A 12,387-nucleotide genomic window follows, 5' to 3' on the forward strand; every position below is an offset into this window, starting at 1 on the left:
CTATCCCAACAAGCCGCAATTGAGTTTAGTAGCTTTTTTCTTTGAGGGAAAAAAGTAAGAGCTCACCAATTAAATTTTTACATTGCAATGCAACCATACATTAAGTTAGTCTTTTATTAAAAGTTGAAAGAATCTTAATGATAGTTGGAATGTGCCTTAGTATTGTAGGGAAAGAAAATGAAGTATTGTATTATTTCACTTCTATTTTCACATTTATTCAATGTACAACTTTATTATTGATATTTTTATCTAACAGTACTTTTTAAAAATTATAAAAAAATACTCGTAAACTAATAAAGACCGGAGGGAGTAATATTTAAATATATTCGTGATGCAAAACTAAAAAAATCAATAAACAATTACATAAAGAAAAAGTATAGATAATGCTTACACACATCATTTAATATGTTTCAAAATATTTGCAAAATTTCGACTTCTACATTATCCATATACTAATTTTGACACATTAAAAATGTTCTTGATTAAGTGTCAATGTAAAATTGTAAATTATCAATTATTCTGATAGATAATTAAAATATTAATAAACAAAGTTATACTATATTGAATTTAAAAATCTCCCACAAAAAAAGGAATTTAAAAGTCAAAATATTAAAAATATATATATATTATTATAGTTTTTCGGGTTTTTATACTACGATGTGAAAAGACTCAAAACAGATAATTATGACCTCCTATAATAAGTTAATAGTATATTTTTAGAAATCTTACCACATGTTAAAAGTGTACTTTTGCACAATTGTAGTACTCATGTCTCATTCTTCCGATAAAAGAAAGAGATTAGCACCATCTTCACTTCTTAATCTTCTAATTAAAGGGGAAGAAAATGAAGAAAGAAAAATCAATAAAGAGACATATGGGTCATTGTCAAAATCACCTAATATTTCTGACTTTGACCACTTATATGTGACTCAATTTAACATAAATACACCACACCATTATATTTTTTACTTCTCCTTCCCTTAAATCTTCTATTTATTTCTTCCACTCTTTTTTACATTTCTCTCTTCTCATCAACATGGCTAGCTCAAGTGATTGGCTACACTTCCACCAAAATAATAACCCCTCCACCACAAGCCAAGTGTCACAGCCATATACGGCCACCTCGGCGACCGATCTTTTTTTCTTGGACCGGGCCTCTGAGCCCACAATGGTCTCAACCACTATGAGCCCTATATCCAACCTACCTCCCACAAGCCCAGCCCAACTAGGCCCAACTCCTGGACGAGTCTCCAAGCCCGCTCGTAAGCGGACTCGGGCCTCACGACGTACTCCAACCACACTCCTCAACACCGATACCACCAACTTTCGGGCCATGGTTCAACAGTTCACGGGCGGGTCAAGCACCAACTTCGACATACCCACGCCCGGCCCGCAAATATACGGGAACGGGATGGGCCCGGGTTATGGCATGCAACTTCCAATGGGCCAATTACAACAGGCTGGATTAGGCCCACTACAGTATGCCATTTCATCAAACAATAGTAACAATATCAATAGTAGTAATAATAATATGATCATGCAAAGGATGGGTGAAGCTTTTAATAATAGTGATCATAATGGAAGCAATAACATTAATGTGAACGTGAGATTAACAGGGACAGGTGGCAGGTCGTCGTCAACTGAGAATAGAAGCATCAATAATTTCCAATTTTAACAGTAGATTTTACAAATAGGGGTATGTAGCACGTACGAATATATGGTGTGCGTGATATGAAATGTTAAAACCTAAAGTCGTTTTAGTTATTTTCAAGCTTCGTCAGCATGGAAAATAATTAGAATTTCGGAAAAAAAAAAATTCGAGATTAGGAAAATTTTAGAGGTTTTCGTGCTTCATAAATTATAGCGTAGATAAAAAAAAAAAAAAAGATTGGTAGGTAGGTTGTTTTTTTTTATTATTCAAGAGAGAGAAAAGAGGTTGGTAGTTTGGTGAGCTGACTATTGGAAAAATTCAAAGAATCTAGAAACACATTTGACCACTATATACTATACTGCTAGTAGTTAGTAACTTAGTACTAGAGGAAGTAATTCTTTGCTTCCTTTTATGTACAGTTTCTAAAGTTGGATGATATTTTTTTCTTTTCTTGGTGATATATAATATATTAATCTTTCATTTTTCTTGTTTTTCCTTGTTTTTTCCCTTTTTTTAGGGTTTTTTCCTCACTTCTGAGGTTGTTGCTGGAAGTATTTTTGCATTTTTATATGCAAAGCTTTCACAAATTACAATTAAAGGACCCTTTTAATTGGGTTTTTTATTGCCCAAGTTTGGATAATATTATATATACTATGTGTTTTTTCTTTTATGGCTTTTCTGTCTTTGATATTTTCTTCTTTCTTTGCTAGTAAGAGTTGAAAATGTTGGTACCATGTATTAGATATCAAATTTCGGATTAATACTCCACTTCATAGAATGATACAGGTTGTATTAGCATGCAATTTCTTTCATTTTAATAACATAGTTAGATTGTGTTGATATTGTAAAATGGCATTTAACATCGTTTGCATATTTTAAAAATATATATTTCGAGCCTCTTCTCCCCAACTTATTTTCAGTTTAATTCTATTCAGTTCATTTCAATTCAGTCGCAATCAGTTCAGTTCTAACTATCATTTCTATTAGTTATAATTCATTTCAGTTCAGCTTATAAGTTTAGTTTAGTTCAATTCAGTTGCAATCCGTTCAATTTAGTTTCGTTTTCAAATAGCTATAAGAAAGGGGTATTATTTGTAAAACATAAAAAAAATCATTGCAACTAAATGAGAAGAAGGAAGTAGTTATTACTATGGAAGGTATAGTATTACGGATCATTTATCAACTTTTTGTTGTCAGATTTCAAAATATATAGAGTATATGACTAATATATATATCCGTAATTTAAATTCATATATCCGTAATTCAAATTCATATATAATAATACACGTTAGAAAGTCTTTGGCCAAAAATTTAAACAAACCATTATGTTGTCTCCCTTTAAGAGGCCAATAGTTACATGAAGTTTATATGTTATTGTGTTAGCTGTTTAAATAGCCCATTCAAAATCCAAGATCCTTCAAGAACAAATAGCACAAGAAAAGGCCTAGTAAACTAGCAAAGAGACAAGAAGGAAAATTTAGGACACAACAAATAAGAAAGTTTAAACGTAATTACGTAAGTATTGGACAATAGATGGAAGGGATTTAAGGGTACGGTACAAGTTTGGTAGCCTACTACTAACCAAGTACCCATATTCCAATAAGCTAGCTATTCCTTTTTTTTTATTATTAAGTAAAATAATTGGTCCGAACATCAACTCCTGTTAAGCTATTAGCCTGCAGAGCACACCAACTCAAATACTAGGTATAAATCTAAACAACCCATAAGATAACAAGCTTAAAGGCCCACTGACACTAACTTATTAGAAAAAGAGTTCTAACAACAAAAATTTACGAATCAACAATATTATCCGAGATAAATTCAAGCAGCCTCTCTTAACCCTTTATCCCTTAAAAGATTTTAGTCTTATTTTTAATTTAGATGCTATCGTACACCTTTTTGGTGATGATAAACTCAAATTCTTATTTATTTCTAAGGGTATGTTTTTAATCCTCACATTTAATAAGTAAGTTTAAAGTTTAATTAGGTCTAATTAAGACAACTAATAAGATTAATTAAGATAGTGAAGAAAATGCACCCTAAATAATTAAGTATATCTAGTAATTTATTTGAATGTTTCTCTCTATTTGAGAGTTATTGGTTCCATATACTGATGATTTTATCTCTTCTTGTAGAAGTTTTAAGAACTTTTTAAGGGCGTGTTCGGCGCAAGCTTTTTAAGTAACTTTTAGTGTTTTGACTAGGTCAAAACACTAATTAGAAAAAATAAGAGTGTTTGGCAAGGCAGTGGTGTAAGTAGCTTTTAGTGGTACAAGTAGTGTTTTAGTAGTGTTTGTCAAAAGCTACAATTTGTAGCTTTTGGGTAGCTTTTAGTGGTGTATAAATTATATGTTAAAGTTTTATTTGAGTTTTTAACTAGTTATTCTTAAACAGCTACTTTGACAGCTTCTTTTACCGAACATCAATATTTTACTAACAACTACCAACATAGCTAATTAACAGCCTCTTACCGCTACTTGGATAGCTAACAGCTAACATCTACACACCAACCACTAACAGCTACCAACACAGCTAACAACTACTCTCACGGTTAAAAGCTATCACCACAGCTATTGTTGTCGAACACGCCTAAATAACGAGTAATATAATATTTTCTTTAATTGTTTAATTTATATAAGAGTTTGTTACGCACATCTGCAATAATGGTTATTATCTATTATTCATTTGCAGTATTTAATTAGAATAACACTCTTCTCAAATTTAAAATGAATCTACGGATCCAGTTGTACAGAATTGTATTAGGACATTGATTTGAGAATATGTCGAATTGTCAAATCTATATTTTTAGATTCCTATCCCATTCACATAATATTTTTATTGGATTTCGCTAAATTTGTTTATTTTTGTCATTGAATGTCCTCATAAATGTCACATGAGTTTAATCAATGAAAGTTAATGCAATTGTCCCCCTTGAATTCTAGAAGACTTTCTTTTGTATATATAATTGCTATAAATAATAAGATTATACTTCTATATACTATGAAATGTGCGATCTATATAAAATTCTCCAACAAATTAAATTATATGCATCAAATAAGTACGCAAGCTTCTAGTTTTCTTTTGAAATAGTGATATCATATGCTAAAGTATAATATTCAAATATCAGTAATTTTTCCTCTCAAAAAATAATATTTCAGCAATTTTTATCTACTATTTTTTTGGTCCAAAGTTTTTGTTAAAACAAAAATTATTAAAAGAGACGGTCTAATCTTAATATAAAAGAAGACCTAGTCACTAAATGAATTAAACTAGTCATCGAAAGAAATTAACCTAGTCACTAGTGGGCTAATTCTCTTTTTAATATTGGACTTACCATTACCTAATTTTAATTTAAAAATAGGCGGTCTCTTACAAGATAAACTCCTGTTACTATATCACTATACTCTCGTAATCTCATCATCTCGAAATTCAATGTCAGTCAAAATTATGAATTCTCCCGTTGAATTTTCTTTAGCGATAAACAATTGAAATAATAAAAAATATCAATCTTCAACAATGAGTATTAGATACTCCGACCTAACTGTAAATTTTACTTAACATAATTATATAGTTTGATACAATTTTAGTCTTTATAGATCAACTTTCTAAGATGGTTTGAAGTAAGGTCAGTCTTAATTGAATTTTCCATTCAAAGATTCAAATGCAATTACAATGATTTTAGGATATTCACTTTGAATGCTACAATATGACTGACTTCCCAACATGCATGACGTACAAACAAAGAACATGGGTGTTTTTGAACAGTCAAATCGAAGTTCAATGAAAGCACTAAATATTCTTTCATTTATAAATGGGAAAATTGATAGAAACTACCTATTAAAGATACTTTTTTTAAAAAAACTACCTTATATCATGTTTATTTTACAAAACTACCTTATAAGTGGAAAAACTTTAAAAAGCACTACCAAATTTAGAATTTACTAACCATTGTTAACTATTTCATCAAATTATCACTCTAATATAAGATTACTAAAATACCCCTTAAATTACCCCAACCCTTCTTTGTTAATTTCCCTCACAACAGCGTTTAACTATTGAATACCCCCTTAAATCGTTTGTGTAATTTCTTCTCCCAGCATTTTGCTTCACCAATTAATTCTTCATTATGAGTAGCAAAAGCAGATAGAAATTGGGTTTTGGGTCATGAATTGATGTCGTTGATGATGATGAAGAATATGGTTTGATGATGGTGCAAAGCTTACTCTATTAGACACTTTTACTACTGGTTTGTTTTTGGGAGTGACTTTTGAGGAAGCAAAGGTTTGCTTGTGCTTGCCACATGTTTATTTGAGAGATAGAGTATCAAATGATCAAGAAAGTGATGATATCATAATTGTAACATACTGAATTTAGGGGGTATTTTCATAATCTTAAATTAGAGGGATAATTGGAGGGAGTAGTTAACCATAGTTAGTAAATTCTGAATTTGGTAGTGCTTTTTAAAGTTTTTCCACTTATAAGGTAGTTTTGTAAAATAAACATGATATAAGGTAGTTTTTTTAAAAAAAGTGTTTTTAATAGGTAGTTTCTAACAATTTTTCCTTTATAAATAGGTGTGTTTCTTCTTCCCTTTAATTTTCTAGAACATACCTATAAAATTATTAAAAGTTTAAAACTTGCCTTTTTGATTAAGGTAAATTAAGAAAATACATCCATGGGAGTCGCTTTTCTTAAAATAGTAATGGTTTATGTTCGCATTTATATAATAGTAATGACTTTTGTTTATGTATATCCCAATTGATATCCGATTATATATTGTGACAATAGTAGAGAAATTATTATGCGTAATTTTGTAATTATAGTCCCACATTGGCGTTCATGCATAGTAATGGAACATTGATACATCATCCCTAAACTTGTTTATTTCTTCGTATATTTCATTACCACTCAATATTATGTCTAAAATAGTAGTATTTTTTTTTATTCGTATGAGTCACGAAGACAGTTTAAAGAAGTCAAATTATTATTTTATGTTAAAGTTTAATGTATGTGTGATGGAAAGTTAGTAGTCTCATTCTAAAAATAAAAATAAAAAAATAGGTAAATTAATAAAGCACATTCCAAAAAAATACGGATAAACTAATAAAACTACAGTATTACCATTGATTCTATTTGTTGAATGGTCTTTGTAGATTTGGAGTTTCTGATGACCAAAAGCACGTGATGATTTGTCAGCATTGAATAATAATAAGTGAAAGTGAAAGAGTATTATTTGGAATGAGATATAGGATGGAAATAGGGGTTGAATCTAAAGTTAATGTGCCTAATTTGTTTTAAAATGGGGACCATATTTTTCATCATGGAACTTAGAATTTGACTTCTTTTAACTTATCTCATCTGTTAGACTGCTATTACTGTCTCATTTTCACACTTAAAATGCTTGTGTTTGGACCTTCTTTTGTTTAGTATACCAAAGAAATGAGGAATAGGCCACATTTATTAATCTTGAGTTTCCTTAACTTTCATGATTATTTTAGTTGAAAGTTGAATTAAAGTTGATCAAAAACATGAAATTCTTAGTTTTGTTACCTTTGTACGATTCTTTGATTTGTATATAACTAATTATTTAATTGAGGTTTAAAGCAAATAAACTTAATTACCAATAAAGTTTTGCCTAATAAGATTAGTGGAAGTAACATATCATAATTGTTTTTTTCAAATGTTTCGCATTAATTAAGGTGCAAGTCCCCCTAACCCTAATCCTAACCCTAATCTCTATAACCTATGTTCCTGACCTATATAATATTATATGACTCTCCATGATTAATATGCTTTCTTTTGGTTGTATGCTCCACACAATTAACTACATCAATAATGTTAAATTTTATGAAAAACAAAGCAACAGACTATCTAGGGAATATATCCATGAATTAGTTTGAAGTGCATTAACTTTGGGTCCATTCTCCCTAATTTATTTTCAGTTCAATTGCAATCAGTTTATTTCAGTTTTTAAATTATTATCATCATTACTATTAGGGTGTGTTCAGTTCAACTTAAAAAATTAAGTTTCAGGTCCAATAAGTTCAGATAAGTTCATATAAGTTCATATAAGTTCAGATAAGTTGCAATAAGGTATAATAAGGGCAATAAGTTCCAATAAGGTCTAATAAGGTCCAATAAGTTCCAATCAGGTGCAATAAGTTCAATCAGGTCTAATAAGGTCCAATAAGTTCCAATCAGGTTAATAAGGTCCAATAAGGTCCAAATAGTCAATGTTTAATAAACATTTGTATATTGTCCATTATTTTGTTATTCATAATTTCATATCACTATTAGCTAATTATGTTATTATTAGAATTTTAATTAAAGTACCACAATGATTATATAGTATTATACTTGTATTAGTGTCTATTATTTTATTATTTATTTGTATTATGTCTATTATTATTTTATTATTCATATTACTATTAGCTGATTATGTTATGATTAGAATTTTTTATTAAAGTACCACAATGTATAGTATTGTACTTGTATTATTGTCTATTATTTGATTATTCATATTGCTATTAAATAATATTATAATTAAGGTTAACAATAATAATAATAATAATTATAATTACAATATTTTGCAATTCGTCTTTAAATAACTAGAGATAACATGTTTTCGTTACTAATAACAATGAAGGAAGGAGTTAATGCTATCTACTTACCTTCACATTAATGAAAGTGAAGTGAGAATTTTTTATGTGCCAATTTTAACTAGCTTGTTAGTAATAAATGTTAATTAACTTTTGATTTTCTACTAGTGTTTTATAAAATCAAAACAAGACTATTAGATATATTAGTGGTGAAAGTTATGTATAGGCAAATATATAAATAGTAAATTTTTTTGTTAAATTAATTATCATAAGAGATAATTAATAATCATTATTTTAAAGGACGAATAATAATAATTATTACTCCATAAAAAATTTTGAGGGGTAGTATTTACGTTAGTGGTAATATTTATGCTATTCATGGTCAATGTTTTTGTCTAATAAGGTCAAATAAGTTTCAATCAGGTCCAATAAGGTCTAATAAGTTTCAATCAGGTTCAATCAGGGCCAATAAGGTCTAATAAGTTTCAATAAGGTCAATAAGTACCAATAAGGTCCAATAAGTTCCAATCAGGTTCAATCAGGTCCAATAATAAGTTGAATCAGGTCCAATCAGGTTTAATAAGTTCCAATAAGTTCAGTTTAGATAAGGTCCAATAAGTTCAGGGCCAATAAGTTGAATAGAACGCATTAGTTATATTTTAATTTAGTTCAGTTCAGTTGCGACCAGTTTAGTTCATTTCAGTTGCAATAAGTTCAATTCAATTCAGTTGTTTTATGCCGAATAGAACAAGGGGGGTTTTAAACTTGTGACTTATCTATTGTTCACAACATCTCAATCTTAACTACTAAGTCAAGACATTCTTGATATAATTGAGATTATTGTTGATTGACTTAAAGGTAAGATTTAATTTACAACGATGAGCGAAATTTGGAATCATTTATGTATATCCCTTTTTTTATTCAATGTAATTACATTGTAGTAAAAAAAGAAAAGATATGACAAATTTAGATATGTTCTAAGCTGATAACTAAGTCTGTCACTTGATTTGTTTCGTGATAAATATGATTGACTCTAACAAAATAAAAATGCTTTAGCTTGATGGATGTCTTATCACTTGAAGGAAAACAAAACCAATCTTCCACCGATTATTATTATGGCCGACTAAATAGCAGCCTTGAAAATAATTACAATCTTTGAAGGTGTCATCGTTAACATTATTTTTTCTTTTGTACAATTTAAATATACAATCTTAAATGTGGAGCTTACCAACCAACAAATCAACAATGATATCACATATCAGCATGCTTAAGCTGAGCTATAACCATTTCATACAAGATCCTTAATTTTCGTGTATTTTTTTTTTTACACAAGCTACATCTAAAACTAAGGGCTGTTCTTCCCAATTTATTTTCAGTTCAATTCAGTTGTAATCAGTTCAGTTCAACTCCAACTATCATTTCTTAGTTATTATTTACTTCATTTTATTTCAGTTCAATATAGTTGTAATAAGTTCAGTTCAGTTGCAATCAGTTCAATTTAGTGATTTAAAATGTCGAAGAGAAAAGGCCTAAGAAATTAAACAGAATACATGAAAAGACGAAACTAATGCGAACATCTAAAGGAATTGGCCAAATCATGAGCATGCTTAACTTGTTTAATTTCCATGTTAAACATTAAATAATACTTTAAAATTTAGCCATAACTCCAAACAATTCTTTCACATTTTAGCCTCGACACTGTCCTTTTTATTTGTTTTTTTAATTAATATGAACAGGGGTGGATCCAAGATTTTGAATTTGGGGATCCTAACTAAACCAAGCAAATAGACAAATGATCTCAATACACAAATGGAAAGTTTTGTTTTTTTAGCGATAAGAAAACTATTTATATTATTTGAGTTATTTATTTGATATACCTTCATTATATCGATATTTAAAAAAAAATGGTTAAAATTTGAGCTAAATTAAGATAGATGGATACTATTTAAAATTATAAAATGAAGATCCAAAATTTAAAAGAAAAAATGGTAAAAGAGGAAAGAGAAAGAGCATGAAGTAAAAAAAATAAAACAAGCCATCAAAACAAATAAGAAAGAAAAAGAAAAAAATGGGTTGGATCGAATTGGTATTCAATAGATTCGAACTCGCGTGGCCGCATTGTATAACGCATGCAAGAAGTTTTCAGCCAATCTACCACTGGAGGAAGTTGCATCAAGTGAGTTTATTAGCGGATATCAAGTTTATCCTATTTTAAGATCCGTCTAACGTAAAAAAAAAAAAAGGAAAAACTGATAATTTTTTTGGTGGGATCCGTGTCACCCAGGATTTTTAATAGGTCCGCCCTTATATATGAACTACGAAGAAAGGAGAACTTCAAACATGTAACTTATCGTTCACCTCAATGTTAATCACTAGACCAAAACATCTTTATTAACTTTTATTAGTTAATTGTCGAGAATATTTTATTTCGCAGTCGGCAACATAGTAGAAGTTGCATTTGTAATTGCTGATTGACGATCGACATAATTGTTTATGGTACGGTGGTGAGTGGTGACTAGTAACTACTGACTAGTATGAGTAGCAAAACCTTTGAACATCCAGTTTAATAATTGTTCAACTTTTAGAAATATTAAATCTTGTATAAGTTGGACCGTACAAATTAGCATCTATGATACATCTATATTGTTTTGGGTCGGATTTAATTTAAGAAGTGGTGTATTTGTATTTGTAAATGGAGACAAGTGGGATCATATGAATATGATATAACTGCCTCCAAAGTCCAAACACAAACATATCCGGGCCTCAAAGTGTTGTTTTAGAATAAAAATCATTTAATACCTAAGTTACCTACTTAGCTTGAGAGAAGGAAATAATTATACTTCCTACGTTGCATAATGTAATGCTTTTTTTTTTTCTTGGAAACTAAGGAGAATGAAGTGAGTACTAAGATTCTAAAAAAAAAATTAATGAAATACTTTTGTTTTGAAGCTACTTCTTTATTTTCTTTTTTCTTAAAGAAAATCGGTTTTTTCACCAAATACCCACGACAATCACGAAATTCACCATATACCCTCAATGTTTCAAATATTCACCATATACCCCTGATTTTTCAAAAACGTTCACTAAATACCTTTTTCTAACTGCCACTTATCTCACCGTTAACTTTATTTACCATTTTGCGATTATTAACCCCTAACCCTAAAATCTAAATCCTAATCCCAAACCCTAACATTGAAACCCTAAGCCTAAAATCTAAACCTTAGCCCTAACCCACCCACGCTGGTTTACTTCCAACCACCACAAGCACACACGAAGCATGGCAGGAGTGCCACCACAAGCATCCCGGCAGGAGCGCCGATCGAATTTGAGTCGCGTCGTCACCACCAGCCAATCCCGCAGCTACAAATCCCCTTAAAGATAAAAAAAGAGCCAGGAATCCCCTAAACTCACAACCACCTTCGAATCCACCTCCACATCTCCATCTCCTTCAAAAACCGCCAAACCCTATATAGTTTCTAATCGTAGAATCAAGGGGGAGGGGTGGGGGAGGCATCTGCCACGGAAAATGACGGGGAGGGGCTCTGTCGCAAAAAAGGGGCGGGGGGAGGCATCTGCCGCAGAATTCGGGGGGGAGGGGGCTGTCGCGGAATTCGAAAGGGGGGGGGTATTTGGTAAAAGAAAGGGGAAAAAATACAAAAAACAATAAATTTTTCTTGAAATGGTGTTATGGGGCAAATATCCATTTACACATGACAATCAATCATTCGCAGCAATATAGTTATTCTGCACTGTTACTTAGTGGCAAACAATTGGTTTGAAGATGAAAACACATACCAACGTAGAGAAAGTATTTGCCCATATCCGATATGAGACAACTTTTTTCATATCGGATACTTGATATGATTATATGTAGTCCAGGTATGATTTAATAGCTAACTGATATGATATAAGATTTCAACTAACAAGCTCCCAAAAAAAAATTGAAAAACTAAAAAATTATAATTTTTTAACATTACTTTTGTCATCAAAAATACATAAATGCCATGATATTGGCCCATATCAGATATGGAAATATCATTGCTCTACCAACGTGGTGTTCGGTTGTTGTGGCAGTTCCTTAAATAGTGGCAAGTGCCAAGTAGAGAAAGAGGCAAACAACAAGCAGTGATCAAATAA

Source organism: Beta vulgaris, chromosome 6 (assembly GCF_026745355.1).
Source record: "Beta vulgaris subsp. vulgaris cultivar EL10 chromosome 6, EL10.2, whole genome shotgun sequence".
NCBI lineage: Eukaryota > Viridiplantae > Streptophyta > Magnoliopsida > Caryophyllales > Amaranthaceae > Beta > Beta vulgaris.